Genomic DNA, 18,179 nt, shown 5'->3' with positions numbered 1-18,179 from the left:
TATAAAGAAGACCCTAAAGACACGACAAAAAAAAACATTAGAACTAATAAACAAATTCAGTAAAGTTGCGGGATCAAATCACATACAAAAAGTGGTCATGTTTCTATATACTAATAACAAAACATAAAAAATGATAAAGTAAGAAAAAATCCTATGTATAATGTTCTCAAAAAGATAAAATACCTAGAAAAAAAATTAACAAAAGAGGTGAAAGACATGTACACAGAAAACTACAAGACATTTATGAAAGAAATTGAAGAAGACAAACAAATGGAAAGACATTCTCTGTTCATGTTAGAAAGAATTAATATTGTTAAAATGTCCATACCCAAAGCAATCTATAGATTCAATGTCATCCCTATTAAAATTATAATGGCATTTTCACAGAAAAATACAACCCTAAAATTTGTATAGAACCACAAAAGATCCCAAATAACCAAAACAGTCTTCAGGGGCAAAAATAAATAAAGAAGAAAGAACAAAGCTGGAGGGCATCATGCACCCTGATTTCAAACTATATAACACAGCTATAGTAATGAAATCAGTATCGTATTGGCATTAAAGAAAAAACAAACAAACAAATACATCAATGGAACAGTAATCGAGAACACAGAAATAAACCCATGATAAATGATGAATTAATTTATGGACAAAAGAGGCAAACCACACAATGGGAAAAAGAATAGTTTCTTAAAAAAATGGTATTGAGGTAACTGGATAGTCATATGCAAAAAAAATTGAAACCTGGACTACTATCTTACACCACACATAAAAACTAACTCAAAATGGAGTGAAGACTTGAATATAAAACCAGCAAACATTAGACTCCTAAAAGAAAACAGGTGTTAAGTTCCTTGACATCATTCTTGGAGATATCACCACTTTTTGGATCTGACTCCAAAAGCAATGGCAACAAAAGGAAAAATAAACAAATGGGACTACAGCAAACTAAAAGCTCTGTACAGCAAAGAAAATAGCAACAAAAGAAAAAGACAACCTACTGAATGGGAAAAGATATTTGCAAATCATATATCCAATAAGAGGTTAATATCCAAATATATGAAGAACTCATACAACTCAATAACCAAAAAACAAAGAATCAATTACGATGGGCAAAGGATCTGAATAGACATTTTTCCAAGAAGACACACAGATAGCCAATAGGTACATGATAATATTGGTTCAGAAGTAGAATTTAGTGATCATCACTTATGTATAACACCCAGTACCATCATAACAGTGGCCTTCCTTAATACCCATCACCCATTTAACTTATCCTCTCATCTACCTCCCTCCAGCAACCCTCAGTTTGTTCTCTATCATTGAAGTCTCTTATGGTTTGCTTCCCTCTCTCTTAAAAAGTACTGGGTAATGGGCATTAACAAGTGCATGTGATGTGATAAGCACTGGGTGCTATATGCAACCAATGAACCATTGAACACTACCATATGTTGGCTAACTGAATTTACATTTTTTTAAAAGAAAGCTACATTCAAAAAGAAAAAAAGGAACTGTTGACTTTTTAGTTCCTTCAGCTTTTTACTTATTAGGACAGAGTGAAAACCTTAATTCCTTACCTCTCACCTGGATTTTATGTCCCTCAATGACAACCTCATTTTGCCTGTCTTTCTTGGAATGGTTACTTTCTTATATCAAGGTATTTTATATCAATTGGAAAGCACTTTTTTTGGTAATTTTCTACCTTTATTTGACAATCAGTGGTTAGGCCTCATCCACAGTAAATGTCAGCAGATTTTTGAAAGTGGTGACAGGTACATAAGTAACCAATGTATAGAGTTTGTTTGCTTGAATCTTCATTCCTTGTTACATTTTCTGGACAACCACACATGGACACAGTACAGAACATTCCTTATTCCTTTGGCCAAAACAGCTTTGTTGAGCCTGGTGTCAGTGCACACCTCTGGAGCTCCCATCTCCTTCATGGCAAATTTCCAGATCTCTTTGAGGGCTCAAGGGGCACACTTCTTCAAACCCATTCCATGGATTCGTTTGTAACTGTTGATGGTGCATTCTCTGATCACTAACTCATTGATGACAAAATGGCCCTTCTTCTTGCCTCCCTTCTTTGTGGAAGCCATTATGTTGGACTCTGGCTGGAAAACTGGAAAGCATTTCTAGTCTTTGTCACGATCTACTTGTCGGTTTTAAATATAAAATCTCCATCTTGCAGCCAAATAGATCTATTAAATCTGGAAACTCCAAAAATACATGCCTTATTATCAGTGTGCCCATGGGAAGGACTCTGATGTACTAACAGCCCAGAATTGGCTTGTCTCTTCATCTGAGTTTCTTTGGGCTGAGGTGTAGCAGTCAGTACAATCACAGACAGCCTTTAATGTTGGTATGATCTTCTGCCATGGTGAAGTTACTATCTATGTTATCTATCAGAATCAAATATTCTATCTGGTTACAGTATACAATGCGGTTCTGTTCTCTTTTTTTCCCCAGTGGGTTTTTCTTCTATTTTTACATATGTAAAAACCAAAGAAGAAGAAAAACAAGCTCAGCCAGTTTGGGGGGGTGGGATTTTAGTGCAAAAATAATATCAAACTCTAGATTAACCTATGGGCAAGATAAGAAAGCTTACTGAGTCTAACCATACACAAACTGAGGAGAAAAAGTTTTAAAGGTGTAAGTCTGGGGACAATTTTATCAACTGTTGTTGCATCTTTCTACAAACCTAGGGTCATTCACTGCAGTCAGATTCACGCCAATTTTTAAGTGTAAGGAAGAAAACACAGTGATATGTAAAAAAACAAACCAAAATAAAACAAAACAAAAACTAGAAAATGATTGGGTTCAAGAGATCATAAGAACAGCCCTGATGTTTTTAGTACTGGGTATGTGACACTGTACAGGACTCTCATCTTTGGGGGAGTCTCAGTTCCTATCTGTGAAACAAGAGTCTGCTTAGATTACCCTTAAATTAGTCCCTGGGTAGGTCTCAATGGCAGAGTCAAGAACACTAGCACATGAAACTACGTTCAGTAGGACAGTAGGGACAACCCTAGACTGGATCCAGAAGGACTGGAAACACCATTATCAAGTGTGTGAGATCCAAGTGTAGGGGAAAGAATGAATCAGAGCCAAAGGGAAGTACTAACTCCCCAGTCTAAAATATTGGTATGAACTATATGAAGAAAATGTATAATAGTATGTAGAACGGAGAAGATCAGGGAGAGGTTAGAAAGCAGATTACAAAAATGAAGTAGCTATTCAAAATATACTGAAGCCATAAAGGAAAGAACAAGGTGGCAAGAGCCTCTTCCTGTTGGAAACATGGCAGTTAGTTCAGCAGGATAGAAAGGGACTGGTCCTTGGCTGAGTTTCTTAAAGGAAAAGATCTAAAAAGTCCATGGCTCTAAGTGCATGGTAAGACTTAATAGAAATAATTTCAGGATAATATGTGATTTTTAAAATTATCTGGCCATAATCTCTATCATCATCATGATTTATCCTCCCCACTGATGTCCACTCACTGATCTTATGCCATGAACATGTACTGTACAACCGTTTCCCTTCCCTTCTCTCTTGTGCATTTCTCTCCCCATACTACCCCCACCCCTATTAATTAGTTTTCAAATCTTCTTTTATAGGGTTGGTTATAGTAATTGGATTTCTTTGGTAGCCTGTAGATTTTACCAATTTAGGAGTGACATTTTTTTTAAGAACACCTAGTAAAGTTAGAATTAGTGGAATTTTTTTATTATTAATTTTATAGACTTGCTTTTAGGGAAAAACTGGCCAGGCTGTTTTGTCACAAAGGCAAATTTGGATTATGACTAAAATATTAAAACAGTGATACTAAGAGCTTGCAAGTGGCTACTAGAAGTGTAAACACAATTGCCAAACGGTCCTTTATTTTCTCTAACTGTACCCAGTGGCCCATCTCAAACAGACAAGGACAATCACAATTGTTTTCTCCCTGACTTTTATGGACATAAGAATAAATGAGACTGTCACATACAGACAAACACACATAAACAATTTGAGGCCACTAAAAATGTATTACGTTAATAGTAGGTTTTCTTGGACTTGAATTTAAGACCTATGATAAGAAAAGTCATTGGTATAAATACTTTGAGGACTGGAAGTACTCTGAAGATTTACATTTAGTGATCTCTATTCCTGCTATCTAATGCTGTGTAACAAACCACCCCAGAAGTTATAAAATAACTGTAACGTGTATTTTGCTCTAAAATCTGCAATTTGGGTAGGGCTTAGTTAGGTTAGCTAACCTTTGGTCCTCTTGGTATCATCTAGATAGAAAACGAAGGCTGGAAGCATCTCATGGCTCACTCACTCACAAATATTGTGGTTCATTCTGGCTGCTGGCTAGGAGTTTCAGTTCCTTTCCACCTGGGCCTCTCCATGAAGTCTTTGTGTGAGCTACTTCGGGTTTTCTCACAGCACACTGGCGTGTTTGAAGGTTAAGCATCCAAAGAAAAAGCAAGACAGACAGAAGCCTTTTGTGATTTGGCATCACAATTTATGCACCATCATTTCTGCCACATACTGCAGTTATGAAAGTCCACTAGGGTTTAGGGGCAGAGTACATAGACCTTGCTTCTAAATGGAGGAATGTCAATGTCACATTATAGGAAGACCATGTAGAATATATAAGAAGCCATAACTGGATAATACAATCTGCCACAACACCTATGCAGAAAAGTGCCTCTGTGTCTAAATAGGAGGACACTAGTTCTCAAATACTACAGATCAAACATGGAAACGATTACCCCCTCAGCTTCTCATTACCAGTCATTCAGTTTCTAGTCTTTAGGAATCAAATGGATTTTAGGAGAGGATGATGCATTCGCTCCCTGAGGACATGCATTCCCCTTCCCTTTACCATCCTAGAATAGCTGTTCTGTTCTGAGCTCAGAGAAGAAAATTACTGCCTGTTCCCCACCAAGCCTTCTTCAACCCCACACTCTTTCCCAATGTTCATCAGAAAGGGTGATGCTGTCGGGCAAAAGAGAGTGCCATGATACAGCATCCTGCCCAAGGTTATATTCTCCAAACTCTGTCCCTTCTGGTGTTAATACCCCCAAAGTGAAGAAGAATATTTCAGTTCAAGAAAAGTCTCTCTTGAATTTAACAAGGCAAAAGAAATATTTATTCTAAATGGGAATTTAAATGTCATGTTTTTAAAAATTATTTCAATCTTTTTTCATAGGTTTATAGACCAGGCTAAAAAGTTCTGTAGTCCATAAAATCCTTCAAGGTAGTTTTAATTTCCAACAACATCCTTGGTCCGAAGAAGTGAAAACTACCACCTTTTCAAATTTGTGATTTAGCTTGGTCACTAGTCTTCTCATCTGAACATTCCTATAAAAGCAAACTCAGGAATCAAGATACTAATTTTTTTCTTGAAACAGATGAGAAACAATTGCTGGATCTAGGAACCTGAATCTAACTCTATTTCTACGGGTCCAATTCCAAACTCAATTTCTAAATACCTATGTTCAACTGTGCTATGGGTTCAATGCCAACTAGAATGTCAGGGGATCTTATTCATTTTAGAGAAATTGAAATTTCCCCCTATCTAAGAAAATAAGGCTACTAAATAAGACTCAAATCATTCTTACAAGATAACATATTTGAAAAGTTAATTATCAATAAAACATAAACATATGTGTTCAACATGTGTTCCTGTGTTCCCCAAATACCTGAAGATAAACAAAGGTTTAGAAATGAAGGAATGTGGGTAGGGGAAGAACTTGTTGCTGAGTATACTTATAGGGGACAAGACCAAAAGCCTCCACAAAAAGACTGATGTACAACTATCTATGCACAAATGTGAGTCCTCTTATACAGTTCTATCTTCACTACATGTTCCCCACTTTAAAGGGAAAATGACGGGCACCTGGGTAGCTCAATGGGTTAAGCCTCTGCCTTCGGCTCAGGTCATTATCCCAGGGTCCTGGGGTCGAGGCCTGCATCAGGCTCTCTGCTGGGCGGGGAATCTGTTTCCCTCTCTCTTTCCGCCTGCCTCTCTGCTTGCTTGTGATCTCTCTCTCTCTCAATCTCTCTCTCTCTGTCAAATAAATAAATAAATAAAATTTTAAAAGGAAAATGACATTGTACTCGTTCCACTTACATATTCCAGACACTGTAAGTCTTCACTTTTCAAAGAAGAGTATCTGTTCAGTATCAAGAGATATGCAAAATTCTGCCTTTTCCCCAAAATTGAGGGCATTTTTTAATTAAGATACAAATGAATTAGCAAGAAATCTTCCCCTTCCCCAGAGCAAAGCTGAACTGGATGAAGTGGCAGGTGTATCTCATTTATGTGATGACATCACACATAGGCACCCAGTCATTGATTCTTCCTCTGGAGCCCCTCTAGGACATCTCAAGTGAAAGGAATATGCTCAATGGAAAAGTATCCCATCTATTTCCCACATAATCTGGACACAATCTAATGTTAAAGAATAACACATAAGAGCTTAATATTCTTGATATGAACAGTAGTGATTTAATTTATGCAATTCAGTTGAGTTGAAATACTATTATAGTCATTTTCCCTCTCTGGTTTCATAATTATTCACTGTATATATTTTCTGCAGACAGATTTAAGATCCATGATTAAATAAGTACACTTTTCTTGCTATTCAAGTATTTTGGATTAGGTCAAAGTACCAATTAGAAATGGTATAGTTGGGGCGCCTGGGTGGCTCAGTGGGTTAAGCCGCTGCCTTCGGCTCAGGTCATGATCTCAGGGTCCTGGGATCGAGTCCCACATCGGGCTCTCTGCTCAGCGGGGAGCCTGCTTTCCTCTCTCCTCTCTCTCTGCCTGCTCTCTACCTACTTGTGATCTCTGTCTGTCAAATAAATAAATAAAATCTTAAAAAAAAAAAGAAAAAAGAAATGGTATAGTTACTAGAAAACAGATGATATAAAGTGGTTTAAGTAATGGAGAAGCTAATTTCTCTTTTCTATAAGATAAATCTAGAAACGAGAAGTTGAAGCAATAAGCAGTTTCATTTGAGACCTGAGTTCACTATCTTTAGCCATGTCTTCTTTCTTCATGATCCAAGAGGCTTGGTCATCTATCATTTTCAATAATTTTAAGTTCTCAAGGGTAAGAATCATTTATTTCCTTTTTTAGTCATAGAACCTAGCATATATTAGCTCTAAGCAGTATTTGTTGAATGATTAAATGGATAAAAGGAAAAATGAACAAATGAGTGAAAAACAAGTGGAGGACAAGTCTAGTGAGAATACATTTGAATATACAATTACTATACAGGCAGCAGTACATTTATTGCTCAGTGTTTCATTCATGAACGTATGTATTACATATACCAGGGCATAACTTATGGGGAGAAGTGATTTTTTTAAAGATTGTATTTGAAAAACAGAGTACACAAGAAGGGAAGGAACAGAGAAGGAGAAGCAGGCTCTGTGCTCTATCCCAGAAACCTGAGATCATGACCTGAGCCAAAAGCAGACATTTAACTGACTAAGCCACCAAAGCACCCTGAGAAGTGATATTTAAACTGGATATTGAAAAAAATTTTTTTAATTTAAAAAAATAAACTGGATATTTAGTGATATGCAAAATCTGAAGAAAAAATAAAGTTGTATCTTGCTTTGAGGAACATAGGATTTGGATTCAAAAGATTGGCTTGTAGCCTCCCTAACTTAATCATTTACTAGATGTGTAATTTTTGGCCAGGTAAGGGAAACGCTCTGAGCCTCTACCCTCATCTATACAATGGAGATAATAATAGCTACCTTATAAATTCTTATAAGGTTTTCTATATTCTTTCAACTCTTCTTTTTTAAATGTACGCCATCCCATTTTAGTACATGTTATATATTAGTTTTTCTATTAATGTATACATTCTTAGAAATGTACCATTCCTGTTAATCATTCTTATGATGGTTAATTTTATGTGTCAACTGCATGGGACCAAGGGGTGCCCAGATTACACATTATCTGGTGTGTCTTCAAATTAGATTAGCATCAGAATTAGAAGTAGGTTGAATCAGAAGTAGATTGCCTTCCTCAATATAGGCAAGTATCATCCAATCCACTGCGGGCGGGAATAGAACAAGAGGCAGACAAAAAAAGGAACTGTCTTCTTCCTACCCATCTGTTGAGCTAGAACACTGGTACTCTCCTGCCCTTGGACTGGGATTATCACCACTGGCTCACCTAGTTCTCAGGCCTTTGGACTTGGACTAGAATTAAACAGATTGAGGGACTGCACAGATTCCATAATCACTCTATCTATCTATCTACCCATCTATCTATCTACAGGCATATCTCATTTGTTGCACTTTGCATTAGGTGTTTCATAGATATTCCATTGCATATTGAAGGTTTATAGCAACACTGCATGGAACAAGTCTATCAGCACCATTTTCCAACAGTATTTGCTCATTTCATGTCTCTTTATCGAATTTTGGTAATTCCTCCCAATATTCAAACTTTTTCATTACTATTGTGTCTGTTATGGTGATCTGTGATCGGCAATCTTACCTGTTACTGTTGAAATTGTTATGGGGTGCCAACAACTGCCTATGTGAGACAGCGAACTTAATTCCACTGACTGGCTATTCCCCCATCTCTTTCCCTTTCCTTGGACCTCCCTAGGCCCTGAAACACAATAATATTGAAATCAAGCCAATTAATAACCCTACAATAACCTCTAACTGCTCAAGTGGAAGAAAGAATCACATATCTTTCACTTTAAATCAAAAGGTAGAAATGATTAAGCTTAGCAAGGAACACAGGTTGAAAGCTGAGATAGGCCAAAAACTACGTCTCTTGCATCAGTTAACCAAGTTGTAAAAGCAAAGGAAAAGTTCTTAGAGGAAATTAAAAGTGCTACACCAGTGAACATGCTAATGATCAGAAAGTGGAACGGACTTTATTACTAATGTGGAGAAAGTTCTGATGAAGGAGCAAACTAGCCACAGTATTCTCTTAAGACAAAGCCGAACCCACAGTAAGGCCCTAACTCTCTTCAATTCTATCGAGACGAAGAGGTAAGGAAGCTGTAGAAGAAAAGTCTGAAGCTAACAAAGATAAGATCATGAGGTCTAAGGAAAGAAGCCTTCTCTACCATATAAATGTGCAAGGTGAAGCTGCAAGTACTGATACAGAAGCTGCAGCAAGTTCTCCAGAAGATCCAGCCAAGATAATTAACGAAGGTGACTACACTAAATGACAGATTGTCAATGCATACAAAACAATCCACTATAGGAAAAAGATGCCATTTAGAACTGCCATAGCTAGAGAGATGACAAGCTTTGATGCTTCAAAGAACAGTCTGACACTCTTGATAGGGGCTAATGCAGCTGGTGACTTGAAGTGGAAGCCAGTACTCATTGACCATTCTGAAAATCCCTAAGATCCTTAAGAATTATGCTAATTCTACTCTGCCTGTGCTCTATAAATGGAACAATAAACCTGTTTATAACATTGTTTACTGAATATTTTAAACCCAATTTGAGACCTAGTGTTCAAAGAAAGATTCCTTTCAAAGCAATATGGCTAATTGACAACATACCTGGTCACCCAAGAGCTCTGATGGAGATATACCAAAGATTAATGTTGCTTTCATACTTGCAAACACAACATCTATTCTCCAGACCACTGACTAAGGAGTCATTACAACTTTCAATCTTCGTATTTAAGAAATACATTTTGTAAGGCTATAGCTGCCATACATAGTAATTCCTCTGATGGATCTGGGCAAAGTAAATGGAAAACCTTCTGGAAAGAATTTATCATTCAAGATGCCATTAAGAACATTTGTGATTCATGGGAAGGGGTTAAAGTATCAACATAAGGAAGAGTGGAAGAAGGTGGTTCCAAACCTTCATGGATGACTCAGTGGAGAAAGTGACTGGAAATGAGATGGCATTATCAAGAGAAGCAGAATTAGAAGTGGAGCCTTATGATGTCACTAAATTGCTGCAATCTCATGATAAAATTTTCACAGATAAGGAGTTGCTTCTTACCGATGAGCAAAGAAAGCGGTTTCTTGAGATGAATTTACTCCTGGTGAAGATTGCTGAAATGACAACAAAGGATTTAAAATATTACATAAACTTGGTTGATTAAGCAGCTGCTGGGTTTGAAAGGATTGATTACAGTTTTTAAATAAGCTCTACTGCGGGTAAAATGATATCAAACAGCATTGCATGCTACAGAGAAACCTTTCATGAGAGGAAGAGTCAGTTAATGTAGGAAACTTCACTGTTGTCTTATATGAAGAAATTGCCACAGACACCCCGACCTTCAGCAGCCCCCACCCTGATCAGTCAGCAGCCATCAATATTGAGGCAAGACCCTCCACCAGCAAAAAGATAACTCATTATAATTTGCTAAAAGTTCAGATTATGGTTTGCATTTTTAAGCAAAAAAACATATTTAATTAAGATATGTATAAGGAATTTTTAGACATTGCGACTGCATACTTAATAGATTACGGTATAGTATAAACATAACTTTATATGCATTGGGAAACCAAAAAATTCATTTGACTCACTTTATTGCAATATTGGCTTTATTGCAGTAGTCTGGAACCAAATTTGCAGTATCTCCAACATCTGTCTGCATGTATATATATGTTATGTATGTTACACATTACATATATACATACAATATACATCATTATATATACTTATATATTACATAGATACATTTTATATATGTGTTACATATACACAGTATACACCAATTATATATTTTTATATTATATATATTGCGTGTATATATATATACACATGTGTATATATATACACAGACACATACATATATAGAGAGAAACAAAAATGGTGCAAAATTAATACACATTCAGTATAAACTGTATATACTCTGAATTTGAATTGTTGATCTTTTCCCAGGCTAGCAATGCTGGGCAGTTGCAGCAAGCCACAGCTCCCAGTCAGTCAGGTGATCACAAGGGTGAACAACTGATACATTGACAACCATTCTGTACCCATACAGACATTCTGTTTATCACTTTCAGTACAGTATTCAATAAATTACATAAGATATACAACATTTTACTATAAAAAAGGATTTGTTAGATGATGTTGCTTAAATATAGGCTTATATCAGTATTCTGAGCATGTTTAAGGTTAGCTAGGCTGAGGTATGATGTTGGGTATGTTAGGTATGTTAAATGCACTTTCCACATGATATTTCCAACTTATGATTGGTTAATTGGGAAACAACCCCATCATAAGTCAAGAAGATCTGTATATATATGTATACATATACATCCCTTACTAGTTCTGTATATCACATATATATATATATATGATATATTATACATATGGGCCAATATATGTAACCTATTGGTTCTTTTTCTCTGGAGAACTCTAATTTACTTGTCATAAAAAATATATTTTCTTATCACCAAATAGATCAAATTTTCTTTTGGTCCCAAGATATTGCTCAGAGTCCATTAAATATTTTTTTTACTTGTTCATTCAATTCATTTATTTATTTTCAGACAATATTCTAGTCCCTAAGGATCCCATACTGAACAAGACAGATGATACGAACCTGTTTCTTACATTCTGGTGAATGAGACAGACAATATAAAGGGAAATATAAGCTGGGAAAATGCTCTGACGGAAGTAAACATGATAAGAGAGAAGATAGTCATTTCAGGCAGGGGGACTATGGGAACACTGAGTCATTAATATTTGAGCTAAGATGTGAAGAATCCATGACCCAGTCATAAAAGGAGCTGAGAAATAAATATTTCAGGGAGAAGAAATAGCAACTGCAGTGAATGAAAGTGGAAAGAGTTTGAGAAACAGAAAAAGAGTGTATTAGTTAAGGTAATGCTAGCTATTATAATAATTAAACTTTAAAATCTCAGCAGCTCAACAGAGTAAAAATTTATTTTCCATTTACTTAAAGATGAACTGATGTCTGAGGTTTTCATCCACATCAACATCCAGCTAATGGATGAAGAAAGAAAAGGTTATGTCTGGAGGTCCTTTATGGTCCAGGCTTCTAAGTGATACCTGTCACCTCCACTCCCATTTTACCAGCAGGATTCAGTCAAAGACCATACCTAAAAGCAAGGGGTTATAAGAAGTTTCCTTTTAGGGTCTCAGTCTAATTGAGAGTTCAGGAGAGTTGTTTGCCAAGGAACTAGTCAGTCTCTGAATTAGAAGGCCATTGTGGCTAGAGGTTAATCAGTGAGGAGAGGGGAGAGGAGAAAAAGAAAAGGATGAGAGTGAGGAAGGCAAGAGAGGAAGAGAAGAAAAAGGTGATGAAAAAGGAGAAGAATGAGAAGGAGGAGAAAGGAGGAAGAAGGGAGGGAGGAAAATTAATAATCGGACACTGAGAAATAGGAGCAAAATCACACAGGGCCACTTAAGACATGGAAAGAAGTTCTCATTGCAATCAATGAACCACCCTCTGAGAAGTTTTAAAACGTGAAAGTGACATGATCAGCTTAACTTGTTAAAATATGTCTCTGCTGTGGAAATGAATTTGAGAGGAAAAAGAGTAGAAGATTAAGCGGCTACTGGAAAAGTTTAGACGACCATGATCATGATCTGCTGAAGGCTACTAAAAGTGAAGATGGAGGAGCAGTTGGGTTTAAGATATATTTTGGATGTAAAGCCAACAAGTATGCAGATAATCAGTAACCATTCTATAAACAAAGGAGTCAACAATAATGCCTAATATTTACTGGGCACATTCTGTGTCAGACTCTGTGATAAGAACTTTTAATGGATTATGACATTTAACACAGCAATCTTAGGAAGTGGGTATTATTATTCCCATCTTACAGATAAAGAAATTGAGGCACGGAGAGCTTAAATCACTTAATCACGGCTAAACAAGCCAGGATCGGAATGCAGGCATTCTGACTTCACAGGTCTTATGCTAGTGGCCCTAAACACTCCACAATCCTCTCCTAAAGGTCACAAGCCTATTAATGATTATCTTCAAATGACCCCAAATTCCCAGCCACCTTTCCCCTTAGCCCCAGACACAGAGAAATGTCCAAGTAATACAGCCAAGTATTACAGGTAAACTCAAAGATGTTGAAGGTATTTCTAGTGCCCCATCTTTTGGGGAGTTCACATCTTGTTTCTGAAATCCCTGCCTTTGGTAACTCCTGTTAAAGCCAGTTGTAATGTACTTGTAAGATCAAATGCTCAGAGGAGAGTCTGTTCTGAATTAGAAAATTGTTGCTGCTAAGGAGCCCCTGGGGGATGGGGTGTAGGGAGTGGAAGGCTGCACGTGAGTTCAGCATGGCAGGCCCCTATGCTGATAATGAATGGGGAAACGTGGGCAGTAAGGCCCACAGAAAGAAAAACACTTAAGCCTCCTGATGAAAGGCCAGATGAGAAGGTAAGTGTTATAATTCAACTGAAAATAAAAGCCAGCGGCAGGTTATCCTTCCTTCCAGGCAGACAGTTACGGGACTGCTTTCCTGCAGCTACAGTGGCAGTGATGGATTATCTGGGAAGGTGAAGCAGCTGAGCTGATCTACCCCCTCCTTTTCCACCTCCAAATCCCCCTTGGGCTACAAGGTTTCAGAGCAGCTTTAATCCCTCTTAGCCTCCCCTCTCTCTCCCACAAATCCCAAGACAAGTCCCAGCAGTTGTGGGGACTGGAGAGCATCCTCCCAAGCTGTTTCCTGAAATCCAAGCCTGAAAGACAGAAGTTGGCCTTCAGGTGCTTGCCAGAAGCCTCTATTCATTACCCTGCTGGGAAGGGTTTGAGGAGTCTCAAGCTAAGAAGGATTGTTTGAGTCTGGCCTCAGAGGGAGTGTTGGTTGTTCAAGAGTGCTTGTTCAAGGTATGGCTGGAGCAAGCTGTTCATTTCAGAAGGCCCTCAGCAAGTCTTCCTGGAGGATGCAATTTGAGATTGATTGTGGTGGACATGGAGAGTGGGTCCTGGGCCCCAACTACTCTCTGCCCCCGCTCTTTGTAACAAAGAGGCCTTTGCATTCTTCTCTTTCTGCCCCTTATCCTAGTTCCCAAAATGACTGGCTTAAGTCACCAACCTTTCCAAAGCCATTTTATTTATATTGGGAACTCTGGACTTCTCAAAACCTTCCAAGAGGTACAAATATGTCTCTAGTTTTGGAATTCCACTGCTCTTGGACAAATGTTTTTTGATAAGAAGGCCATTCTGGAATCTCTCAAGTCTCTCTATTTGGGAAGCTATCACGTTTCCTGTTCAAGACTGGCAAGAATCTCTAGACTTAAAGCAAATAGACCAGTAGACAAATTGTCTGTCTCTTTCCACACTTTGCTTATCCCCTCTAAGTATCTCGCATTCAATATTTGATGCAACAAACAGTACAGAAAGAATGGGAAGAGGTAAAGGGCACAAGACCCTGGAAACAAATCATACAGGGATGGTGAACCTCTTTTAAGAAAAGATAATTCTCCACCGAGTACCACTCCATCTTTTAGTCCCAGTTACATTTACTTTGTAGGAAATCCCTTTTAGACTATTCCATGAAAACCTACCACTTTATACATTATCAATTTTGTAAACCTGGAGTAAAAAATCCTACCTACACAATCATAACTGTTATAAACTCTTAAGCACTTTAGACCGGAACAAATTTGGGCTCAAATTATACCATTTATAAGTATGGACCAAACAATTCTATTTTTTTCAGCTATAAAATGAAGGTAATCCCTGGAAAACTACTGTGAGAATTAAATGAGGTATGTAAATCCCCAGACAGTAATGAAAGGGTGTCTTTTTTCTATAAAAGCAAATATGAATTAAACCAGAAAAAGGGGTTGAGATTTACCTTTTTTCTGTAATTCCCAATGGCATATTTCTGGGGAAGCAAAAAAATAAAGATAGTTGTTTTTCTTCCTAGTCACAACAGCAGTATGATATTTTATATGTACATGGCATGTAATACCTTCCAAAGAATATTCACATTCACCTTGTATAACATTGAGTCTTCAGAGCCATTCCAGAAATATATACGGTTTCAACCCTAGGTCAATAGCAGGATAACTATGCTTTTAAAAGCAAAGAAGTACACGTTTTAGGACTGGTGATTTAGAAATGAGAAGAGAAGCAGAGGCAGAGAGAGTACAGATTCTATTCCTGATCACCAAGACCTTGTATTCCAACTGGAGACACAAAATCAACACATACAAGAGCCAAGATACAATGCGTGTCAGGACAGGATGAAGAGCAGAAGGAGTGAAACTCACAAGTGCTCCAGTTCTTCAGAGGAGGGTGAGAGCAGCAGCATAAACTGGAGTAGCCTGAGAAAGTTGTGTGGCATGTAAACCAGGCCTCATGGGAAAGATAAACTGAATATACGAATGAGTAAGAGTAATGCTCTGTGACAAAAGCCAAAGCCAGAGATTCCCAACCCTCCTAAATATTAGAATCATCTGGGGAGATCTTTTAGAATTCTGATACCTGGTCTGCAGCCCCAGATATTCTGCTTTAACTGGGCTGGGATGGAGGCCAGGCATCAGAATTTTTAAGTTTCTCCTATTGATCCTAACACAGTGAAGGTTTTGCATTGTACTGTATTGTAGATTGACCTACTTCCACAGAATTATATATATAAATCTCTCATAATAAGATAAAATACTGTATTTATGAGAATCAGGAGTTCAGATTTTGTTCCTTGGGTTTCCTGTAAATTTTCCTGAACGAAGATGCAGGATAGTCATTATAAAATATATATCCTGAAAATGTGTTATCTAAGCCCACTTTGGTTAATTCCTGTTACATCATGTTCTTGTTATGTAAATGTATTCAGATGATGGTGCACTGTCACACTAGCCAGCCTTTTGGTTTCAATACAAATCCGGGCTTCAGTTTCTTCATATATAGAACAGAAGAGATGAAGTACCTCAGAGGCCTTAAAAACTGGGTCCTGGGACGCCTGGGCAGCTCAGATGGTTAAGCCACTGCCTTTGGCTCAGACCATGATCCCAGGTTCCTGGGATTGAGTCCTGTATCAGGCTCCTTGCTCAGTGGGGAGCCTGCTTCTCTCTCTGCTTCTGCCTGCCACTTTGCCTGTGTTTGCTCTCTCTCACTCTGACAAATAAAAAAAAAAAAAATTAAAAATCTTTAAACTGGGTCCACACAGAACTGCAGGTCACATGGAAGGGCCATGTGGTCTAATTTCCAAAATAAGGGCCACACACCAGGCTCCAATTTGAGAAGCTCCATTCCTACTACTTATATCTATGAAGATCCATTTGTATATATTATACATCTGGTTTCTAACAATAATTCATTTTAAAAGGAATGAGGCTAGAACTCAAAAAAAGATTAGATAGTTACAAATAACTGTTCCAAAAGGACTGTATTCAAAAAAAAAAAAAACTGGAAAAACTCCAACATCCATTGATGGGTGAAGAGATATACAAACTGTAACACATGCATATGATGAAGTATTATTCATTTATTTTTTGAAAGTACTGATATAGGTGAATGAACATACAATGTGAATGAACTTCTAAAACATTATGCTATGACAAAACAGACATAAAAGGCCTCATGTTGCATGGTTCCATTTATGTGCAATATTCATAGAGATGGAATGCAGATTGGTGGTTGCCAGGGACTGGGGGAGATGGGAATAGGGAGAGACTACTTAATATGTATGGGGTTCTACTCTGGACTTAGAACTAGCTAGAGATAGGTTACACAACATTGTGAATGCACCAAATGCCACTGAATTTTTCACTTGAAGTGGTTAATTTTGCCTCAATAAATTATTATTTCTAAAAAAGGAATGAGATGTTTTGGGTTAGATAATAGTTAATAGATAATAACAGTTAATGTCTGACTCAACTCTAAAACTGTACATTACCCTACAAAATAAATATAATTTTTAAAGTATAACAAGTACCACAGAAACCATATAGATAAAGTGATCTATGGGTGAAGTTCACATGAAGAGTTGAGGGCCTGAGAAAAAGTTTCATGAAAAAGGAGACATTTAAGACAGGTTCTGAAGGAGACAGGGAATTCTACATGGAGACAGCAGAGAGCATTCACATAGACTCTGAGATAGGAACTTGGAGAGGAGCTACTGGTGAGAAAATTTTTCTATACTGGGGATGGGGATCTAAGGCTGGGAATAATGATTCTGAGCCATACTGAGGAAGACCCAAATGCCAGGGTAAAAATGTTTAATCTTCATTGGGACTCAGACAAATTATCTTTAAAGCTTCTGACTAAACAAGCTCCAAACAATTCCAGTAAAAACTGAATTTTACCTTACCCTGACTGTCCTGGCCTCTGAGTATCAGGGGAAAGCTGCAGAAAGACAGCACAGTGCAGTGGTTAAGGATAAGGACTCTGAAGCCAGACTGCCTGAATGTGAATCCTGGCCCTGCCACACTCAAGCCAGGTGTACTTGGGCAAGTTACTTAACCTCTTCTTGCCCTAGTGTTGTCATCTGTAAAGTGGAAACAATGCCTACCTCATAGAATTGTTGAGAGGATTAACAAAATCAAAACAAGTACTTAGAATAACACATAGAGCAGAGTAAGTGCTCAATAAATATTAGGGGCTATTATTATTAGAATGAGGGTTGGGTATGTTCAAGAAATAACGGGACTAATGGGGAAAATCAGACCTGCTGTGTTGCTATTCTGTTGTGAGTTCAATGGTGCACTGCACTTGGAAGACTACAATGTTTTATATAACACTTATGCCAGAGTAAACATCGAACAAAGAAGTTTTAGACATTTACTGGGGCATGAGGTAGAGACCATGAATGGGGGAATTGGTAAGAGATGAATAATATCAGGATGATGAGCTTTCAAAGTATCCTCAGATGACCTCAGGAGTTTTCTTATGGACAGATTCCTCAGGAATATATAGCCATAAGTCTGGCTACAGGAAAGTCATTACTTTGGAATGGACACACATTGGTGAATACATTGGAGGGAAACCACATGGTGTGGATCAGTCTGGCAAGAGGAGATTGTATTGGTTGGGGATGCTTGTTTTTATCAGCAAGACTGACACAGTGTTTAAGGGGAAAGGACAGAGCTGAAGCTGAGGTCAACTGAATTCAGAGGGGAAGCATCTCCTGTGGCCACGTTAGAGGAGGTACTAGCTGCTGAAACTGACAGCACAAGGCTCTTCCATAAACTCACCCCCTAAACTAGAATTCAAGCCTTTTGTATCAATCAGTCAACAA

General features: G+C 37.7%; 1 pseudogene; it reads right to left on the bottom strand.

Annotated features, from left to right (window-relative positions):
* Nucleotides 1–1,537: 1,537 nt before the first annotated feature.
* LOC125098271 (60S ribosomal protein L31-like) overlaps nt 1,538–18,179 on the bottom strand; it is a 100,828-nt pseudogene continuing 84,186 nt past the window's right edge.

The sequence above is a fragment of the Lutra lutra genome, chromosome 4 (genome assembly GCF_902655055.1).
Source record: "Lutra lutra chromosome 4, mLutLut1.2, whole genome shotgun sequence".
NCBI lineage: Eukaryota > Metazoa > Chordata > Mammalia > Carnivora > Mustelidae > Lutra > Lutra lutra.
Note: the sequence above shows the minus strand (reverse complement) of the source record. Positions and strands in the feature narration are given on the sequence as shown.